Here is a 21,416-nt window from a genome sequence, read left to right on the forward strand (position 1 = left end):
TGGATAGCCCTGCCCACTTCCTAGCAATGACCTCATACACCTTTCCATGACACATCATTCAGGATGCATCCTGCTCAGCTCTCACCAAGCACTGTCACTCTCCCCACAGGGGGCTTGAGGTCAGCCTTCTGAGTCCAAGGTTTTCTTTTTTTTTTTTTTTTTTCCCCGGGGCTGGGGACCAAACCCAGGACCTTGCACTTCCTAGGTAAGCGCTCTACCACTGAGCCAAATCCCCAACCCCCCAAGGTTTTCTAAGATGGAGCTCACAGACACAGGTGCAGAAAACACACATCCTGCCTGATGTGTCTGGACCAGCATTTTATTTCCTCAGTTGACTCCTCCGACACAAATATCTGCACTATCAAGCCACACCCCCATCTGACACCCACTGTCCCGGGACTCACTGCTCACATCAACTTTTCATTTACTTGGCCTTGTACAATTGAAGGTCAGTATCACAGTCACGATGCCACGTTACTTTGAAAGCAACTGGGAGGCATCTGCCTTTCCCTCTTTCCATGTGTTCTGTTGTAGGAATACTTACATGACAGGTGAGGAGAGGGAGGGTCAAGAAACCAGATGACATTCCAACATTAACTTTGAGCCTACAAGGAAGTAGCTTTAGGATTTAGTAGCAAATCCTAGCTATTTAGTACCAAATGTGTAGAGCACTTAGCTTGAAGGGGCACTCATCATGTACTTATTAAGGGGGTAACTGAGTTCTCCCCAGTTCTACTGTAGAATAACATTCAGACCCACATTTAAATCCCAGGACAGCTTGAGTTATCGAACTGGGATAATGTCTATTAGAACCCACACATAAAAGGGAAAGGAACTGGATATTTCTCCAACTAATCTCTATATACTGCCATTGGCTTTGTGTATAATAACACCGAACATTGTCACCGTGGCAACACACTGTCCTGAGTCATATTCAGACCATTAGGTGTATGTTATGAATAGAATATTCATTCTATCCAATTGTGTTTCTACTTTTAATAAGAGAAATAATAAAAGGCTTATTAACTTTTTGCTCTGAAACTCATGAAGTTCTTACTTAATAAGTAACATAACCACAAGAGTCATACAAATTTGTTTCATATTTTTCTTTAACAACTTCAAACATCTGTGTAATGTATTTTGATTATATTTACCATTCATTACCTTCTTTGGTTTCCCTGCCCCCTCATCTCTTGCTAAAACTTTTCTTCTCAAGAAGATATCCTCATACTTTCATTAAATTTTTTTTTTTTGGTGTACCACTGTGTTTGATTACCGTTACTTGTATAATTACGAGTGGGGTTTTATTTACTGAAGCATGGATAACCAGTGGCTTCACTAGTAAAGAAAATGACTCTCCTCCAACAGCATCCCTAACTGCCAATAGCTCTTCAGGGGCGTGGCCCTGTAAAGCCCTTCCTGTCCCATAATGCAATGCTGCACGTCGCCATGGCTTCTGTGAATCCACCTTACAATTGACACTTTGTGTCCAGAAGACATTGCTTTTTTAACGCCCCTTGCCCATTGTCTGGCCCTTACACTCTTTCTGTCTCCTCTTACACAATGTTCCTGAATCTTGGAGGAAGATATTTTCAGATTTAAATCTTTTCTTGGTCCCTTAATGAATGATGAACAATCCATTATCTGTTAGTCGAAACTTCGTGTGCCAAAAACACAAAGATAAGCACGGATGACTTTCTAGTCCTCACGGTATGGATAATCCACAAGCCTGGGTTCCTAAATATGTCATGTGAATCTGTAAACTTAAATTAGACATCACATGGTCACATAGCATGACTGCAATTCCCTGTAATGCAAACAGAACCAATTACTGAATCTCTTTACATTTGTGGTTTGTTTTAGATCTCGTTCAGACAATCTCAGCCTGTCACAACAGCGATGAGTTTGTATATATCAAATGACAAGTTGGCTAAATTAGGTGGGAAGATTGCATTAAATCAGTAGATTGTCTTTCTGTCATATTTCAAAACTGTGTTAGACAAGGGAGCATCTTCCTTTATTTCAGGCAGTTAAGATGTGCTCCAGGATAGTATTTGTGAGATTTATTTTTAATCTTAATTTTGGGTGTGGTGTGTGCCTGTGTTGCATTTGTGTACATAAATGTAGAGTGAACCATCCAGCAGGTCCAGTTATTCAGGGTCCCGAAGCGGCGCTACCTGAGGGTCAAGGTGGCGGGAGGAGAAAAGAAGGAGACCAAGCAAGGTTCTGTTGTCAAGGTCTCATTTATTGGGGCGAGCGTTACAGCTTATAAGGCTTTCAGATAGGGGAAGTGACCTTTGTGAAACACAAAGGAGGGAGGGGCGAGGGTATTCTTAGCAGCGATAGCAGGAAGCAAAGAGGTCATGAGGTGGAGACATCTGGTGTTTGCTCAGGCTGAAACATCCTGTGATTGTTCCCAGAATCTTCCTGTGCCGTCAGTTTATGGGAAAGGCTTTTGTCCAACAATCTCATAATCTTGCAGCAGTCATCTTAGGGGTGAGCGTTTTGTGACTGTATAGCTCAGAATGGCTCCCTACATCTCCCCCTTTTTTCTTTTATAGAAGACCATAGATTTCTGGGGAGAAACTGGGCAGAGGAGCAAATGACCGAAAGAGGTGTAGCCATCTCTGTCTTAGGATGGACCTCTCAAACCCCAGCCTTACCTGTTGTAGGATTACCTTGTCGTCCTCAAGGCTCCATGTCTTAGGTTGGTCAGGGGCTAGAGGAAGTTGCCCGTCACTGAGATGGCTACTTTGGGTCATCTTACCATTCCCCCTAAAAGCCTAGGGACAAAAGGGTAGGGGCCAGACGGCATTACTTTAGGAGCTTGTGGAAGTTGAGCCTCTATCAATGTATTGAGGGCACCTCGCCTTGTTCGCTGTCTCTCTGGTCATCCTCAGTTGTTCTGGTCTCCAAGCGATGATAATGTACTGAAACAGAATTTCTAGGCAAAACAGAATCTATTTGTGATTTAGTAAAGCATGCGAGTCACTGAAAGGCCCAAGGACAGAAGGAAATCAACAGAAGCAGGACTACAAGGGGTCCTAAAATCGAAGGCAGCAAGGTAGAGAGCCATGAGATGTAGAAAACCAGTTTTTATACCAGGACTCTTGTTGTTCTTGCTCTCTCTTTCACTTTTCTAGGCTATCTCTCACCCTTCTTAGACTGGCCTCCACGAGTCCAGTCTTACCTACATAGACACAGCATTCCTCTTTTAAGGCAGCACAAAGCCCTCCCTGTTGTAGGAAAAGCAAATCGAGTCCTCTCCTGTTTTGTAGTACTACTTCTGAAAGGGAGGCAATAGAATCTTTTAAATTGGCTAAGCCCTCTCTCAGTTCATTTAGGTCCTGGTCAATTGCAGCACTAAGTAAATGATAGCATTGCTGGTTTTGTTGGGAGGTCACAAGAGAAGCGATGCCTGTGCCTGTTCCCGCTGTCCCTAACCCCAAGAGGACTGCGAGAGTGATGGCCGATATAGGCTCTCTCTTTTCTCGATGGGGTACACCAGGGTTCCTGTCCCAGAAATTTAAAATATCCTGTGGCTCATGAATGCTGAGTCTTGGGAGTAGTTGCACCAATATGCAGTAATCGCGCTGTTGCAAGAAATCAGATATTATTATATAGGTAGTCAGCCCTGACAAACATGCCAGATAGGTATGATTTGGGGCGAGCAGGTACTCATGATGATTGTCAACAACCAAGGTATGGTTGCATATTTCTAACAGCTGGTGAGGAGGGAGCATATGTTCTCCCAAAATACAGCTTCCCACCCCAGATACCTTGGTGAGGGCAAATCCTAAAAAGCCTCTATATAGGACATTGGATTCATTGGTATATATATAAATTCTCCAAAAAGGGCAATGCCTTCATAAAATGGAGGGGAGGCAGAAAAGCACATCCAACATTCCACATATTTGGAGGAATTATTTATCTGCTCTTGAAAGAGTAGAGCGGAGGCAAACGCATTAAGGATGGAAAGAATGACTTGTGCGGATAGCATGGGGCCTTGAGGAATGGTTGGCTGAAACAAAGTAGTCAAAAGGGAATCCTGTGGGGCCTGCATGGCCACTGAGTTTTTGGGCTCTGAGCCCCTTTTAGGCAGAGAGGGAACAAAATTATATAATTGAAGATTAGGTCCAATAGAGGCCTGATGTTTAAATGGCAGTGTTTTTGTTACTTAATTTTAAAAGTTAGCCCAATATTTTTATGTTCTTTGAAAAGGCGCAGGCCCCAGGTGTAACCTCGCAAATTCGCTCACGATTGTCTTTTGCCTGCGTCTGTAAATATTGTTTGGATAATGTTGCACCAACCCCTGGACATAGTGTTACTGGCTGGGCAGGCAAATGGTTGGCCTCATTAGGTTGTAAGGGAACATTAGGGTTAGGGGGAAATTTTCTCTTAACTTTGATATAGTCCCAGAAAGAAGACGGAGCCCAATAGGTATCTCCACTGGTCTCACAACCCCAAGATGCACAATAATACTCATTATCAAATCCACAGTGGTAACCAAGAGAACGATCCCTGTGGGGTCCTGGGCATACATAAATCCCTCCAGAATGTAAAGCAAGGGCTCTCCTGCCACCTCTGCTGGCACACCCAAAATCTAAATTTCCATTATTTAATTCTGGGGCCTTCTCTTGGGGAAGGAAAATCTCAGGAACTCCCCAATCAGGATGCGCTCCCATAGCTAGTTTACACAGGTCGACCTCAAGGGTTGACCAGGGGGTGTTGCCTGATATACTAGAGGTGGGATTGGCAATATCTCCTGCTTGGTTTCCTATAACCCAGATATAGTTGAAGACCCAGTAGGGTGCTCAGATGATCTTCAACGGGAGGGAGAGGAGGCACACCGTAATCCAGTAGCAGGTCATCATCTGAAAGGAAAAATAGATTGTTCTCAGGTGCCACCCTGGAATTTGTTATAAGGCTTTATTAATCTTTTGGGAAACCATCTGGCTCCCCCCTCTTTAGAATTATAAATACAGGCAGACCCTTTTCCCCAGACCAACTCAGGGTCAGGACCCTGCCATTGTCCAGTTAGGGGGTCCTTCCAGAGAACATGAGCGTGATCCATCTTGGTTGAGGGGTGCCATAAGCGATCGGCAGCCGAACGCCCTTGATTATCCAAGGTTAAGAAATTTAAAACAAAAAAGGCATGGGACAATAAGAATTTAGCACTGCCTTTAAGAGAATAAAGAGTTTCTTGGGCAGTAAGCTTTAACAGTGTATTTTTAAGGGTTTGATGGGCTCGTTCCACAATCCCTTGTCCCTGAGGGTTACAAGGTATGCCTGTAATATGTTTTATCTGAAATTGGGAGCAAAATTGTTTAAATTTGTGACTAACATAGCCGGGCCCATTATCTGTTTTTAGCATTTTGGGCTGTCCCATAACCGAAAATGTGTAGAGCATATGAGTAATAACATCTTTTGTGGCCCCTCCTGAGTGTGCAGAGGCACATATAAATCCACTAAAGGTGTCAATGGTAACATGTACAAATTTTAATTTTCTGAAGGATGGGACATGGGTGACATCCATTTGCCATATTTCTCCTGGAATAAGGCCCCTAGGATTAACCCCAATGTGTGGCTCAGGAAGTAGGGTTCTTACAATTTTTGACAATTTGTCTGGCTTGTTCTCTAGTAATTTTGTACTTAAGCTGCAATGTTTGAGCATTAAGGTAATGAAGCGAATGTGCCATTTGGGCCTCTTGTAAGGAATCACTAAGAAAAGCAATCATGGCCAGCCTAGTGGCTTTGTCGCCTAGATCATTTCCTTTGGTTAAAGGACCAGGCAAATTCGAGTGAGCCCTGATATGGCCCATAAAGAATAGGTTTGGCCAGGCCCTTATGTGTTTTTGTATTTCTGAAAATAGTTTAAATGTAGGTGTTGAAGGTTGTATGGTAGAGACAGTCTCTAAGACTTGGAGAGCTCTGACTACATAATGCCTATCAGAAAAAAAAGGTTAAATGATTGATTTACTAATTTAAATACTTCTAAAGCACTATAAAGTTCTACCAATTGGGCAGAAGCATATGGTGTATTGACAGAAAAAGCTTGATCTTTAACAACAAAGGAGGCCTTTCCATTCTTAGATCCATCTATTAAAACAGTCAAGGCATTTGGTATAGGTTTTAGATGTGTAACCTTTGGGAAGACAAAGGGGGTAACATGGAGGAACTGTAATAATTTATCTCCTGGTAAATGAGTATCAAATGTTCCCTGATAAATGGACAGCAGGACGGCCCAGTCATCATGTCTGTGTTGCAGCCAAGCAAGCTGCTCTTGTGAATATGGATAAATGATAATATCTGGATCGCGGCCAAAATGGTGGGTAGCCAGCTTAAGCCCCCAAAAAATGGTCTGGCAAATCAAGGAGGGATAAGTAGGAAGTATTTTAGGGGGGTTGCGGGCAGATGGATCCACATTAGTGGATGATTATCTTGCCATGGAGGCCTGTGGGTGTAAACTTTGTTGCAAAAAGGATCAGATACAGTGTCTTGGAGGGGCTGAAATAACCCATGAATTGTTGGCTAATAGCCTGTTCAACCTTTAGTGGAGACTTTTCAGCCTCAGGAGTCAAAACCCTAATGGAATTAGGATCAAGGCTACCCCTCAGGATTTCAAATAGAGGTTTTAAATCACCGGTGGTCAGCTTAAGGTAATGTCTAAGCCAATTAATATCACCCAAAAATTTTTGAAAATCATTTAGGGTATGTAACTGCGATCTTCTAATTGCTAACTTTTGAGAATAAATGGATGTAGGTTCTAATTTGAATCCAAGAAACAAAAAGGGGTATTGTGTTTGAATTTTTTTTTTTTGAGCTGGGGACCGAACCCAGGGCTTTGCGCTTCCTAGGTAAGTGCTCTACCACTGAGCTAAATCCCCAGCCCCGTGTTTGAATTTTTTCAGGGGCAATAGTGAAGCCCCTTTTTTGCAAGGCTAAAACAATAATTTGGGCTAATTTTTGGGTTTCCTGTAAACAAGCGGAAGAAACCAACAAATCATCCATATAATGAATAATATAAGCAGACAGGAAACACAGCCTCATTGGATCTTTAGTTTGAACCACATATCGTTGCACAGGGTGGGGCTATTAGCCATCCCCTGTTGCCACCCATTGAAAGCGGGGATTAGGGCCCATATGATTAATGACAGGGATAGAAAAGGCAAAGAGGGCACAATCCTCCAGATGGAGGGGAATGGAAAAGAAACAATCTTTTATATCAATGACTATTTTATAAAAGCCTTTAGGAATAGCTATTGGGGAAGGCAAACCAGGTTGTAGGGCCCCCATAGGGATCATAGTTTTATTAACCACTCTAAGGTCTTGTAACAATCTCCAAGAACCATTTTTCTTTTTTATGACAAAAATAGGGGTGTTCCACGGTGACGTGGACTGTTCAAGGTGCCCTTGCAATAATTGTTCCTGCATCAACTGTAGGGCCGCTTGAACCTTTTCTTGAGGCATGGACCACTGATCGATCCAGACTGGGTCATCTGACTTCCAAGATACTTGATCAGTCTGGAGTGCAGGAGGAACATCAGTCTCTATGAAAAAAGGTCTGCTCCTAAACCTCCTCTATCTGTTTTGGGTGTGGGGATCAAGGGTTCTGTAATTCCCTGTTCATATCTACCTAATCCTTTTCCAGGGAGGAATCCTGTCCTTAACATTTGGTTAGTAATGACCTCATTGGGACTACACATCATCACTCCCATCTGGGAAAGAATATCCCTTCCCCAGAGGTTAACAGGGAGTCCAGAAACTACAAACAGCCTAACCATGCCTGTATTATTTTCTTTATCTTTCCAGGTCAGGAGCTTTGAACTTTGAAGTGTATCCTGTGTTTGGCCTATCCCTTTTAAATGTGTGGCGGTAGCTTTAAGGGGCCAGGTTGAGGGCCACTGTCTAGAAGAGAGCACCTTTGCAAACGCCCCCGTATCTAAAAGGCCCTGAAACTGTTTGCCATCGAGCCAAAGAGACATCATGGGTCTTTTATCAGTTAACTTTTGAACCCAATAGACATCTGAAGAGCCAGGGAAGGAGGAACCACGTCCTTCTTCCATGTGAGGAAACTGTCCCATGAAGGGAAGCGGTAGAGTTTATGCAATGCGTTGTCCGGCCCTAAGCGTTAAGGGGCCCCTCGTGGCAGTGGCTAGAAATTTAATTTCTCCAGAATAGTCAGCATCTATTACAGAGGGAAGGATGACAAGTCCTTGAAGAGCACTTGAGGCTCGCCCCAATTATTAGGAAAAACATGCCAGGCGGCGGGGGCCCAAACTCTCCAGATTCTATGATATTAGTCACTTCCTCAGGGGTTATAATCCTGGTGGTGGAGGAACACAGGTCCACTCCTGCGCTCCCTGCTGTTGCCCTGGATGAGTTGGCGTTGCAGGAGCTTGATGCTGCACTTGGGGGCGTGTGGTCACCTGTGGATAGGGGCCCCGGTGTGGGGCCCCTTGTCCGTTTCCCTGGACCGCAGGGAGGGTTTGCCCATTAGCGTCAGTCTTAGACCTACATTCCTTTGCCCAATGATGGCCTCTCCTACAGCGGGGACAAATTCCCGGGGCAGTGGACCTAGGGACCCCTTGACCAATGGCAGGATTAGGGGACTGGCTCAGGTTAAGGGCGCTACATTCTCTAGCAAAATGACCAGGTTGTCCACATTTAAAACATGTTTTGCCTCTAGGGCGACCAGAATCTCCGGTTTTTTGGAACACAGCCCCGATCGCCAGACTAATAGACTTGGATACGTGATGTGAGAAGGAATCGACATCATTGCAAAGTTTAATCATTCCCGGAATATCAAGGTCTTACCTTTGGTCTTGCCTCGCAGTGCGGCTCTGCACGCTGAGTTAGTGTTCTCAAGAGCCAGTTGTCTAACGAGGAGCCCCTCACTTTCGCTTTGACCTAAGATTCTTTCAGCTGCTTTTTGTAGTCTCCCCACAAATTGAGCGTAGGGCTCTTGTGCCCCCTGGATTATTTTAGTTAGGGGGGGATGGTGAATGCTCCTGTAGCAGGGACCGCTCTCCAGGCGGATAAGGCAGCCTGCACTGTTTGAGCGAGTACACCCGGGGACAACCCTAGCTGTTTTTTCTCAGAGGTGAATGAGCCCCTTCCACATAATTTGTCTGCCGTCCAAGAAGCAGTCTTACTTAGAGGATTTTTTCTATTTCTAGCAGCAAGACTCTCTGCCCTATCTATAAACTCAGATTTTCAAGTTAAATATTGTCCTCTAGTGAGGACAGACTGCACCACCTTGGTCCATTCACTAGGAGTCAAATATCTAGACCCCGCGAGTCCCTCTAAAACGGACAAGGTAAAGGGAGCATTTATACCATAATTTTTAACAGCTGAGTGTAATTCAGCTTGAGTTTGAGTTTTTTGTACAAGGGACATAAAGTCTCGTATTCACCTTGGTCGGAGTCTTCCTCATCAGAATCTGCAGCTACCTCATCATAATCATTCTCTTCTTCGATCTCTTGTTCCTCATTGTTATTCTCTCCTTGATTATAATTGGTACTATCTGGCTCGGGCTCATCTCTGGCCAGTCTATTCCGTGCCCTAGTACTGTCTAACTTTGGTTCATCCCTGGCCTGTCTGGCGCGTGCCCTAGTCATAACTGGGAAAGTTAGTTTTGGCTGGGGTTTTTTAATGGTGTTAGATGGCCTTTTTGGGGCAACTTGTCCCTTTCTCATGGTCTCTTGTAAGTTTTGAATCTCTAATGTAAGGTTCCTTAATTCCTGTTGTAAATGTAAGACTTGTTTGAGTTCGGTGATTTGAGCCTGAAGCGTAGCCTTAGTCTGAGTTAGGCCCTCTATTACTGCGATTGGCAGAGGTGCAGGAGGAGCTGATGGCATTGGGGGCAAATAGGGTGGGGGGCGGGTAGGTCCGGATCTTTGTGTGAAAAAGACCCGAGGTTCCTGTGGCCCGGGGCCGTACCTCTCCTCCTCATATTTGGCAGCTTCCTCCTCTAACTCGGCCTCAGAGGTGGGATCTAGCCTTGACTCAGAGAAGCGGCATAAGCGGTGCCTCTCATTTTTATCTTTGTCTTGGTCCCTAGAGATCTCTTTTAGAGAGGGATAGATAGTTTTCGAATTTTTAGACATTTTGGGGTCCTCTAGAGAGCGTAAGGCTTCGGATGAGGGATTTCCCCCATCCCCAGGCATATGGATGACAATGGAAGGGCAAGGAGAGTGTGGCTCCCGTTTTTTCTTTCATTTTTACTTGATGGTGGCCACAAAGCTTGTAAGAAATCCTCTGCAACAGCTAAGAGGTGGGCACTCTCGCCTCCTTTCTCAGCATCTTTTATAATGTCTCTAATGATACCCCGGTAACTAAAAAATGCTGCAGAAACTGGGTCACTGGTTTCAAGAGCTTATTAATGTCTTGACCAACCTTATTCCAAGTAAGGGGGTGTATATCGGGGCTGCTTAAAATTAACCAAGGACACTTTTCATCAACAAAACAAAAGAATTTGATTAAATCATTTTTCTTAACTCTTATTCCTCTCTCCCTGAGTGAGCACTTGATCTCTCCTATGAAACAAGCTTCTTTAGATAATTGCTTCCCCAGGACAATTAGACGACAATTATTCGGCTGTTCTTAACTCCCTCTCCAGTGATGCACGAGCGATGTGGCCTGAAGAGTTTTCAACTTCTTTTATGGATCCTTTGTCTCCATCATCCAGTAGTTGGCCATACTTCGGGTCCCTGTTTGGGCGCCACTTGACCCATCCAGCAGGTCCAGTTATTCAGGGTCCCGAAGAGGCGCTACCTGAGGGTCAAGGTGGCGGGGGGAGAAAAGAAGGAGACCAAGCAAGGTTCTGTTGTCAAGGTCTCATTTATTGGGGCAAGCATTACAGCTTATAAGGCTTTCAGATAGGGGAAGTGACCTTTGTGAAACACAAAGGAGGGAGGGGCGAGGGTATTCTTAGCAGGGATAGCAGGAAGCAAAGAGGTCATGAGGTGGAGACATCTGGTGTTTGCTCAGGCTGAAACATCCTGTGATTGTTCCCAGAATCTTCCTGTGCTGTCAGTTTATGGGAAAGGCTTTTGTCCAACAATCTCATAATCTTGCAGCAGTCATCTTAGGGGTGAGCGTTTTGTGACTGTATATCTCAGAATGGCTCCCTACAATAGAGGGTATCAGATTCCCTGGAACTGAAATGTTTGTGAGTCACCCAGTGTGGATTCTGGGAACCCAATTGCAGTCCTCTGCAAAAGCAATGTGTCTTCCTAACTTTGAAGCCCCTCCCCAGACCTTAGGAAAGGCTTAAGAGAATATTATTATTTAACTATGTCTTCTGTTTAGTATTGCTAACCATACTTTGGATTTTTCTGGGGATATGGACTTTGCAGTAGAAGTGGTGAGTAGCAGTTGTCACTGATGAATTAGCATGTGTGAGGCAGGATAACTTGCCTGTTTGTCATGGTCTATCAAGGACTGCATCACCACCCGACTTGCCTTGATGAAGAGGAACCCAGAGTTGAAAAAGACCTGTTCAAAAGTCTGTTTTCGTTTGGTTTCAAGACACAGATCATTTCTAGAAAAACGCTTACATGTGAATATTAAACAAAGATGTTTGAATTCTTTGTCAGATGCCTTGGATTGTTTACTTGTATCTTGGCTTCCTGCCATTCCACAGAACCAGAATGTCTCCACCATACTCTGTGCAGGACCAGAAGTCACTACTGTATTTCAGTTCCCATTCCCTGGATCCTGCTCTGCACATCTCCCAGTGAGGGCTAAAGTCTCCAGGTGGCAGTGACATAATGGACTTTGCTTAATGACTCCTTTGGAATCATGCAGTTAGTGCATCTGTGGTGGATGTAAAACCAACTCTTGGCTTGGGATCAAATTAAGATGCTCATTATACTTGAGGGCAATGGAAAGAATCAAGAGTACAGCTCTAAAGGCACCATTAATACGCCCTTAGAGACTTTCCAGTGTAGGAAGCTCATTAAAACACTCCGTTCTCAACATTCCATGAGTGTGCACACTTCTTAATGTTAAAAACCCCTAAAATAAATAACATTATGTTTAATGTTATATATAACTACATAAATAATAGATAAATAATAAAATAACCCCAATTCTAACCCCTAACACTTACTGGAAAGTCTCCCCAGGTCCTTGAAGATAAGGAAAGAAGAAAAATGAGTTTAAGATTTTTTAAGAAAAAAAAAAGCAGAGTTCTTTAGGATTTTCAAGTAAGTGGTGGGCTGCCAGAGTCCTGAGCATGGGAAAGTGACCATTGGGAAGGCCACAGCTTGGCTTGAGAGAAGGCCAAGTATTCAGGTCTATGATGATGTCGGGAGTGGGGACAGGGAGCGGGCTGTGTGAAACAGTCTTTTCCTTCAAGGGTGATTAAAATTGATGCTCACTCCACCATAGCCAACCAGGATTTATCAACCATGACTCAGTGACCCCTTGGCCAAATAACTTATGGGATATGTGTGTGTTTCTGGTTTTGTATATATGTAGGTGTGTGTGTGCATATACATATATGTTTGCACATAAATGTGGAGGTCAGGAATCAACATTGGGTATCATTCCTTAGAAATATCATCCAATTTGGTTTCTGAGACAGACTTTTCACTGAACCTAGAATTTGCCCACTTGGCTAGACTGGTCAGTGAGCTCCAGGGTGAGCTTACTCACCTTACTCTTACCTCCCAAGTGCTGGGACTTTTCTACATGGGCTCCTCATGCTTTCAAGGCAAGTGCTTCATCAACTGAGGTGTTTCCCTAGCTCTACCCAAAAAAATTTTCATTGAGGGTCTAATGTTCAACAGCACCTCTGGATTTTGTCCACTACATGACTGAGCCATGCTTCTTCCTATAGCCATTACACTCCAAAATTCTTCTCTGACACTGTCAAATGTCCCCCTCATGTCAGAAATCACCTCTTTCCAGTGGCAGTTCAGGCATATTTATCCCCCCACCTTCAGGTGGATTTGAGTTTCAGCCCCATACTTACTGACTGTATAGCCTTAATAAAAAATAAAATAATATTAAATTATTCATTGACTGATTATTTGTTCACTAATCCAACCAAAATATGTGAAAGGAACCATTGACCACTCTGATTTCACAGATTGTATAGTCTGCAGTTGTTTGAACGAGAATGGACCCCAGAAGCCTATCTGTATGAGTGCTTAGTCCTCAGCTGGTAGAACTGTTTGGGAAGGATTGGGAGGTGTAGCCTTGTTGGAGAAGGTATGTCACAGAGGCTGGACTTTGAGGTTCCAAAAGCCCATCCCATTCCAAGTTAGCTTTTATGTGCCTTAGTTTTTATTCTTTATTTGAAGATAAGAATGCACATTCTTGGCTACTACTCCAGTCATGCTCGTCTGTCTGCTGTGATGTTCCCAGTCATAACAGTCATGGACTCACTCTCTGAAACTGTAAGCAAGGTTCTAGTTAAATACTTTCCTTTATACATTGGGTCACGGTGTCTCATCACAGCAACAGAAAATTAACTGAGACATAGCCTAACAATGAGATAGTAATCAAGTAATTGTTCATATAAGGGTAGTAGATAGTCAGATGAGGTCTGTAAAGTACATGGTATTTGTAGCTGGAGAGAAAAACAAACCAACTAGCATTCTGAAACATGAACACAACATGGCTTTACCACAAACAGCAAGTACCTCTCCAGTCTTTTGAAATGATAGTTTCATATGCTAGGAGGTAAGGACCTAATTTCATAATTTTCATATAACTAATTGCCCTAGGTCCCCTTTAATGCCACTGATTATCACCACCTCTGTCATATAATCAATAATAAAACACAGGGATCTCTATCTAGACAACCGATTTTCTCCTATTTTATTTCTTAACATTTTTGCCTAATTATTATAGTTTTATAATAAGTCTTGGTGTCAGGTTCTATAGTCCTTCATCTAATCCAGTACTCTGCAGGGTATTTTTTATGACTCTTTTGTATAGATGTATTTAAACTCCACTTCTTTTGTTGTTGCTAGAGTGTATTTTATTAAATATAAAATGTAATATATTCTGATCATGCTCCCCATCTCTTCCCTACTCTGTAGTTCTTGATGTGTCTCTAATGTATATTTTAAGGTAGACTTTCAGTTTCTACCTACCAAACACAGCTAGTATTCTTACTGAAATTATCATGAACTTCAGGAATAACTTAAGGATCCTGTACTTTAATAACCTAAATATGAACATCTCTGTGGCTGGAATATCAAAATACACTTGAGTTTTGTATAAGATCATTAACAAACTTGATGAACTGTTGTCTGCTTAGATATCATAAGTTGCTTATAGATTTTCTTGGGGTTTCTGTGTAAACAATTGTATCTATTGGACTAAAAAAATTAAGTCACACCTCAGTCCATTTTGTGATAATGTAGAAAATGTCACAGGTTGTGTAATGTATGAAGAACAGAAACATTTCTTGTTGATTAGGAGGCTCAGAAGTCCAAGTTTGTCTGGTGTGAGTCTTCTCATCACATCCTCCTATGATAGAAGGAAGAAAAAGAGCAAATGAAGATTAATACCATATCTCTACAGGGCAGAGGGGTAGAAGACAGACAAGCCATTCCCCTTAAGAGGGTGGGATTAGAATACTCATTCTCCCACCCCCATGATTTATGTACTTTTCTGTGTCAATGCAGGGACAAAAGTACCTGACAAAAACCACAATAAGAACTTGCTTCTGGTCTGCTTCTCCATCCAGATCAGATTAGCAGGCCTGATACCCTTCCTTACCCTATAGCCTACTTGCCTCCCAGGAGGTCTGCAGTAACTAGGAACACAGCCTGCATGTCTCTCAGAAGGTCTGCCTTAACCAGGGGCATAGTCCTTCTGGTTTGCACCTCCATCTGCAACTGGGGCAGATCCTGGAGCCCACAGCTACTTATCTTTCAGGAGCTTTGCCCTTGCCAGGAACACAGGAGGTCTGCCCTAACCATGAACTCAGGATGCCTTCTCTAACCAGAGACACAGCACCCCACAGGAAACTCAGGACACAATGAAAAGATCAAACCTAAGAATAGGAATAAAGGAGGTTGAAGATTCCCAGCTCAAAGGGCCAGAAAACATCTTCAACAAAATCACAGAAGAAAACTTCCCTAACCTAAAGAAGAAGATGGCCATAAATGTACAAGAAGCCAACAGAACACCAAATAGATTTCCAAATATAAAATCCTCTCGGTCACCTAATAATCAAAACAGTAAATGCACAAAACAAAGAGATAGCATTAAAAGCTATAAGGGAAAAAGGTCATGTAACACATAAAGGCACACTTACCAGAATTAAACTAGACTTCTCAATGGAGACTCTAAAAGTCAGAAGATCCTGGGCAGATGTCATCCAGATCCTAAGGGAACACAAGAGCCAGCCCAAGCTACTATACCCCGTAAAACTCTCAAGCACCATAGATGGAGAAAACCAAGATATTCCATGACAAAACCAAATTTAAACAATATCTTTCTGCTAATTCAGCCATCAGAGGATACTGGAAGGAAAACTCCAATACAGGGAGAGTAACTACCCCACAAGAAATTAAACATCTCACAACAAACCCAAAGGAAGAGAATCACACACAATACCACCTCCAACAACAAAAATAATAGGAACTGACAATCATCAGTCTTTAATATCTCTCAACATCAATGGACTCAATTAACCAATAAAAAGACACAGGCTAACAGACTGGATATATAAACAGAATACAGCATTTTGCTGCATACAAGAAACACACCTCAGTGACAAAGACACACACTACCTCACAGTAAAGGGCTGGAAAAAAGTTTTCCAAGCAAATGGTACCAAGAAACGAGCTAGAGTTGTCATTCTAATATCCAATAAAATAAACTTTCAACCAAAATTTATCAAGCAAGATGAGAAAGGACACTTAATATTCATCACAGAAAAATTCCACTAAGAGGAAATCTCAATTCTCAACATCTATACCCCAAATGCAAGTGCACTCACATTAGTAAAACTTTACTAAGGCTCAAAACCCACATTGAACTTCACACAATAATAGTGAGAGATTTCAACACCCTACTCTCACAAATGGATGAGTCATTGAAATAGAATCTAAACAGAGACACAATGAAACTAACAAAAATTATGAACCAAATGGATTTAACAGATATCTACAGAACATTTCAACCCCATACCATTTTCTCAGCACCTTCTCCAGAATTGGCCATGTAATTGGACACAAAACAAGACTCAACAGATACAAGAAGACTGAAATAACCCCATGCATTCTTTCAGATCACCACGGACTAAGACTGTACTTTAACAACAAAAACAAAAACAGAAAAGACCACATACTCATGGAAGCTAAACAACTATCTGCTCAAGAATAACTTCGTTTGGGAAGAAATAAAAAAATCAAAGACTTTATAGAATTCAATGAAAATGAAGACACCACATACCCAAACTTATGGGACACAAAGGAAGCAGTGGTAAGAGGAAAATACATAGCACTAAGTGCCTTCATTAAAAAAAATTGGAGAGATCCAATACTAGCAACTTAACAGCACACCTGAGAGCTCTAGAACAAAAGAAGCAAACAAAGGTAAGAGGAGTAGAAGTCAGGAAACACTCAAACTCAAGGTTGAAATCAACCCTAGAAACAAAAGAGAATGATACAAAGAATCAACAAAACCAAGAGCTGGTTCTTTGAGAAAACCAACAAGATAGATAAACCCTTAGCCAAACCAACTAAAGGGCACAGAGACAGTTTCCATCTTAACTAAATCAGAAATGAAAAGGTAGACATAATAACAGAAACTGAGGAAATTTGAAAAAAAAATCATCAGATCCTACTACAAAAGCCTATGCTCAACAAAACTGGAAAATCTAGATGAAATTGATGATTTTCTAGACAGATACCAGGTACCAAAGTTAAATCAAGATCAGGTAAACTACCTAAACAGTCCCATAACTCCTAAGGAAATAGAAATAATCATTAAAATCATGTCAACCAAAAAACATCTCAGAGCCAGATGGTTTTAGTGAAGAACTCTACCAGACCTTCAAAAAAGATCTAATACCAATACTCTTCAAACTATTCCACAAAGTAGAAACAGAAGGAACACTATGTAATTCATTCAATGAAGCCACAGTTACTCTGATACCTAAACTACAAAAGGCTCAACAAAGAGAAATTCAGGTCAATTGCAGGTTTTCTCCAAGTGCAATATACTCAGTAAAATTCTCAAAAACCAAATCCAAGAACACTCCAAAACCATCATTCACCTCGATCAAGTAGGAGGCTTCATCCCGGATGTAGGGAAGGTTCAATAACAAAAATCTATCAATATAATAGACTATACAAAAAACTCAAGGAAAAAGTCACACGATATCTCATTAGATGCAAAAAAAAAAGTCCTTCTACAAAATACAAGACCTCCTCATATTAAAAGTCTTGGAGAGACCATGTATTCATGGCACACACATAATAAAAACAATATATAGCATAGACATAATAGACATAATAAAACAATATATAGCAAACCAAAACCAACCATCAAATTAAATGGAGAGAAACTAGAAGCAATCCCACTAAAATCAGGAACTAGACAAGGCTGCCCACTCTCTTGCTGTCTATTCAATATTTTACTCAAAGTCCTAGCCAGAGCAATTAGACAACAAAAGGAGATCAAGAGGATACAAATTGGAAAGGAGGAAGGCAAAGTATCATCATTTGCCAGTGATATAATAGTATATATAAGTGACCTCCAAAATTCTACCAGAAAAATCCTACAGCTGATAAACAATTTCAGCAAAGTGTCAAGATATAAAATCAGTAGCCTTCTTTTATACAAATGATAAACAGGCTGAGAAAGAAATTAGAGAACAACATCCTTCACAAGAGTCACAAATAGTATAAAATATCTTGGTGTAGCTCTTACCAAGCAAGTGAAAGATCTGTATGACAAGAACTTCAAATCCCTGAACAAAGAAATAAAAAACCTCAGAAGATGGAAAGATCTCCTATACTCATGGATTGGCAGAATCAATATAGTAAAAATGGCCATCACACCAAAGGTAATCTACAGATTCAATGCAATCCCCATCAAAATTCCAACACAATTTTTAATCGAACTTGAAAGAGCAATTCTCAATCTAATATGGTAAAACAAAAATTCCAGGATCTCAAAAACAATTCTCAACAATAAAAGATCTTCTGGGAAAATCACCATCCCTGACCTCAAGCTGTACTACAAAACAATAGAGATAAAGCCCACATGGTATTGGTACAGAGACAGACAGGTCAATCAATGGAATAGAATTGAAGACCCAGAAATAAACCCACACATCTATGGACACTTGATCTTTGACAAAGAAGCCAAAACCATAGAGTGGAAAAAAGAAAGCATCTTCAATAAACAGTACTGGTCTAACTGGTAGTCTATATGTAGAAAAATGAAAATAGATCCATATTTATCACCTTGTACAAAGTTCAAGTCCAAGTGTATCAAGGACCTCAACATAAATCCAGATAGACTGAATCTAAAAGAAGGGGAAGTGGGAAAGAGCCTTGAGTTCATTGGCACAGGGGGAAATTTCCTGAACTGAACACCAATGGCTCAAGCTCTAAGATCAATAATTAATAAATGGGACCTCATGAAACTGAAAAGCTTGTGTAAGAAAAAAGACAAATAGGATAAATTGGCAACCTACAGGTTGGGGAAAAATCTTCACTAACCCTACATCCAATAGAGTGCTAATATCTAAAATGTATAAAGAACTCAAGATGTTAACCTCCAAAAAACCTAGTAGCTCAATTTAAAAACATGGGGTACAGACCTTAACAGAAGTCACAACAGAAGAATCTCAAATGACAGAGATGCATTTAAAGAAATGTTCAAAGTCCTCAGTCATCAGGGAAATGCAAATCAAAACAACCCTGAGTTTCCACCTCACACTAATTAGATTAGCTAAGATCAAAATCTCAGGTGAAAACAAATGTTGTTGAGGATGTGGGGAAAGAGGAACATCCCTCCATTGCTGGTGGAATTGCAAGCTGCAACCAATCTGGAAATCAGTCTGGCAGTTCCTCAAAAAAGTGAAAATAGTTCTACCAGAAGACCCAGTTATACAAGTCTTGGGCAGATAACCAAAAAATTCCCCACCATACAACAAGGACACTGTTCATATCAACCTCATTTGTGATAGCCAGAAGATGGAAACAACCCAGATATCCCACAACCGAAGAATGGACACAGAAAATGTGGGTTTTGTACTCAATGGAGTACTACTCAGCTATTAAAAACAAGGATGATATGAATTTGCAGGCAAATGGATGGAACTAGAAATACCATCCTGAGAGAGGTAACCCAGACCCAAAAGGACATGCATGATATGTACTCATTGATCAATGGATATTAGCCAAAAAGTACAGAATACCTCAGATACAACCCAAAGACCATAAGAAATTTAACAAGCAGAAATGTTCAAGTGAGGATGGATGCCTCAATCCTACTTAGAAGGGAGAAGGAAATAGTCACAATCATAGGAGGCATTGAGATGGAGGGAAGAAAAGGTGAGAGAAGGGAGGGGGAGGTGAAAGGGAGAACAAGATCAGGTATGGTGGGGTTGGGGAACAGGAGAGAAGCCCAGAGGACCAGGAGAATGAGTGGAAGTATGCAGCCTCAGGGATGGCAGGTCGGGACCCTCTAGAAAGTACCGGAGACACACATCTATGGATACTTGATCTTTGACAAAGAAGCCAAAAACATAGAGAAGAAAAAAAGAAAGCATCTTCAATAAATAGTGTCGGTCTAACTGGTTGTCTATGTAGAAAAGAGACCTGGTAGGTAAGAGACTCTCAGGACACAATGGGGGTGTCAAATCTTCACCCAAATGCCCAATAATGGAGAGAGGGAACCCAAAGAGTCCACCTCCGGGAGATAGACAGAACCTCAAGAGGAGGGATAGAGTTACCAATTCACAGTCAAAATTACTGACTCAGAATTGTTCCTGTCTAAAAGAACTTCAGGGACAAAAATAAAGAAAAGACTGAACACTGTCCAGTGACAGGTCCAACTTGGGATCCATCTCATGAGGGCACCAAGACCTGACACTATTACTGATATTGTGATGTGCTTACAGACAGGAGCCTGGCATGGCTGACCTCTGAAAGGTCCTACCAGCAGCTGACTGAGAAAGATGCAGGTACACCCAACCATTGGACTGAAGTCAGGGACCCCTATAGATGAATTAGGTGAAGGATTGAAGAAGCTGAAGGGGATGGCAATCCCAGAGAAGACAGGTAGTCTCAACTAACCCAGACTCCAGGGAACTCCCGGAGCCAACCAGGAGCACACATGGTCCTGTTAGAGGCCCCCCAGCACATATATAGCAGAGGACTGGCTGGTCTGGCCTCCGTGGGAGAAGATGCGCCTAATCCTGGAGAGACTTGAGGCCCTGGGGAGGGGGAGGTCTGATGTTGGAGAGACATTCTCAGAGGCAAAAGGGAGGAGGAATGGGATAGGAACTGTGGGAGGGGAGCCTGGCAACTGTTGGAATATAAATAAATAAAATAATTAAAACACAAAAGTAAGGAAGCATTCAGTATGGCCCACAGTTTGAGGTAGTCCATCATGGGGAGCTGTCAGGGATATGAGGTGGCTGGTCACATTGCATACAGTCAGGAAACAGAGAGGGATGAGTGCTCAGTTCACTTTCTCCCCATGATTCAGTGCGGGCTATCAGTACAATGCCACCCATACTCAGGGTGAGTCTTCCCTCCTCAGTAAAACCTCTCCACAAAGGCCATCTGAGACAGCCCCGAGGTGGGTGTCCCAGCAGATTCTAAATATCGTAAGTTGACTGTGACTAGTAACCATCAACGACCCGTCATTGTCTTGCCCCTCCATGGCAGATCGCCTTAATCCCTCTACCACAGAAGTCATCTTCCATCCCCCGACCTTCACCACACAGCAGCCTGATGAGATCCTGCTAAGCATGACCCTGAAGCTCGTCCTGAGCAGGCGACAGCTCTCTCCGCCCACACACCATTACCAGCTTTTGTCTGCTGTTCCATTTGTACTGGTTCTCAACTCCCTGTCCCCAGCTTTGCACAACGATCCTTCAGTTCACTATCCTCAAATCACGATTTTGTGCTTTTGTTTGATCTGGGAACCTGACCAAGGCAAAAAATATATAAATGATCCATGCCATCCTACTGTAACCTGGATATGTACAGGAATAGCTTTAAATCAAGATTTGGTGCTCAGTGGAACATCTAGTCCCTGTCCTGAGAGATGGAAATGATTGAACTAGTAATTACCATCTCTGATGGGGTTGGAACGGTTTGTTCTGTTGTGCTTTTTGGATCCTTGCAGGTTCCAAGTGCAAGCTAAATTTGCAACATACAGAGGAACCCTGTGCAATGCTTGGTGGCCTCTAAAGGTTC

General features: G+C 42.2%; 3 long non-coding RNA genes across 6 annotated transcripts; 1 reads left to right on the plus strand and 2 right to left on the minus strand.

Annotated features, from left to right (window-relative positions):
* Nucleotides 1-2,224: 2,224 nt before the first annotated feature.
* Nucleotides 2,225-2,895, minus strand: LOC148006875 (uncharacterized). The gene is made up of 2 exons (XR_015654228.1): nucleotides 2,664-2,895; nucleotides 2,225-2,489 (listed from the first exon to the last, which is right to left on the minus strand). It is a non-coding gene; the product is annotated as an uncharacterized LOC148006875 (long non-coding RNA).
* Nucleotides 2,896-7,443: 4,548 nt separating this feature from the next.
* Nucleotides 7,444-8,804, plus strand: LOC134484967 (uncharacterized). The gene is made up of 3 exons (XR_015644756.1): nucleotides 7,444-7,562; nucleotides 7,813-8,066; nucleotides 8,690-8,804. It is a non-coding gene; the product is annotated as an uncharacterized LOC134484967 (long non-coding RNA).
* Nucleotides 8,805-10,823: 2,019 nt separating this feature from the next.
* LOC148006876 (uncharacterized) lies at nucleotides 10,824-21,186 on the minus strand. Of its 4 annotated transcripts, XR_015644759.1 has the most exons (4): nucleotides 21,023-21,186; nucleotides 15,284-15,353; nucleotides 14,360-14,490; nucleotides 11,139-13,407 (listed from the first exon to the last, which is right to left on the minus strand). It is a non-coding gene; the product is annotated as an uncharacterized LOC148006876 (long non-coding RNA). The 4 variants fall into 4 exon arrangements; XR_015644758.1 differs by lacking the exons at nucleotides 11,139-13,407; nucleotides 15,284-15,353 and adding an exon at nucleotides 10,824-11,132; XR_015644760.1 differs by lacking the exon at nucleotides 15,284-15,353 and having other exon boundaries at nucleotides 21,017-21,186.
* Between the last annotated feature and the right edge of the window lie 230 nt (nucleotides 21,187-21,416).

Source organism: Rattus norvegicus, chromosome 1 (assembly GCF_021556685.1).
Source record: "Rattus norvegicus strain SHRSP/BbbUtx chromosome 1, alternate assembly SHRSP_T2T, whole genome shotgun sequence".
Lineage (NCBI taxonomy): Eukaryota > Metazoa > Chordata > Mammalia > Rodentia > Muridae > Rattus > Rattus norvegicus.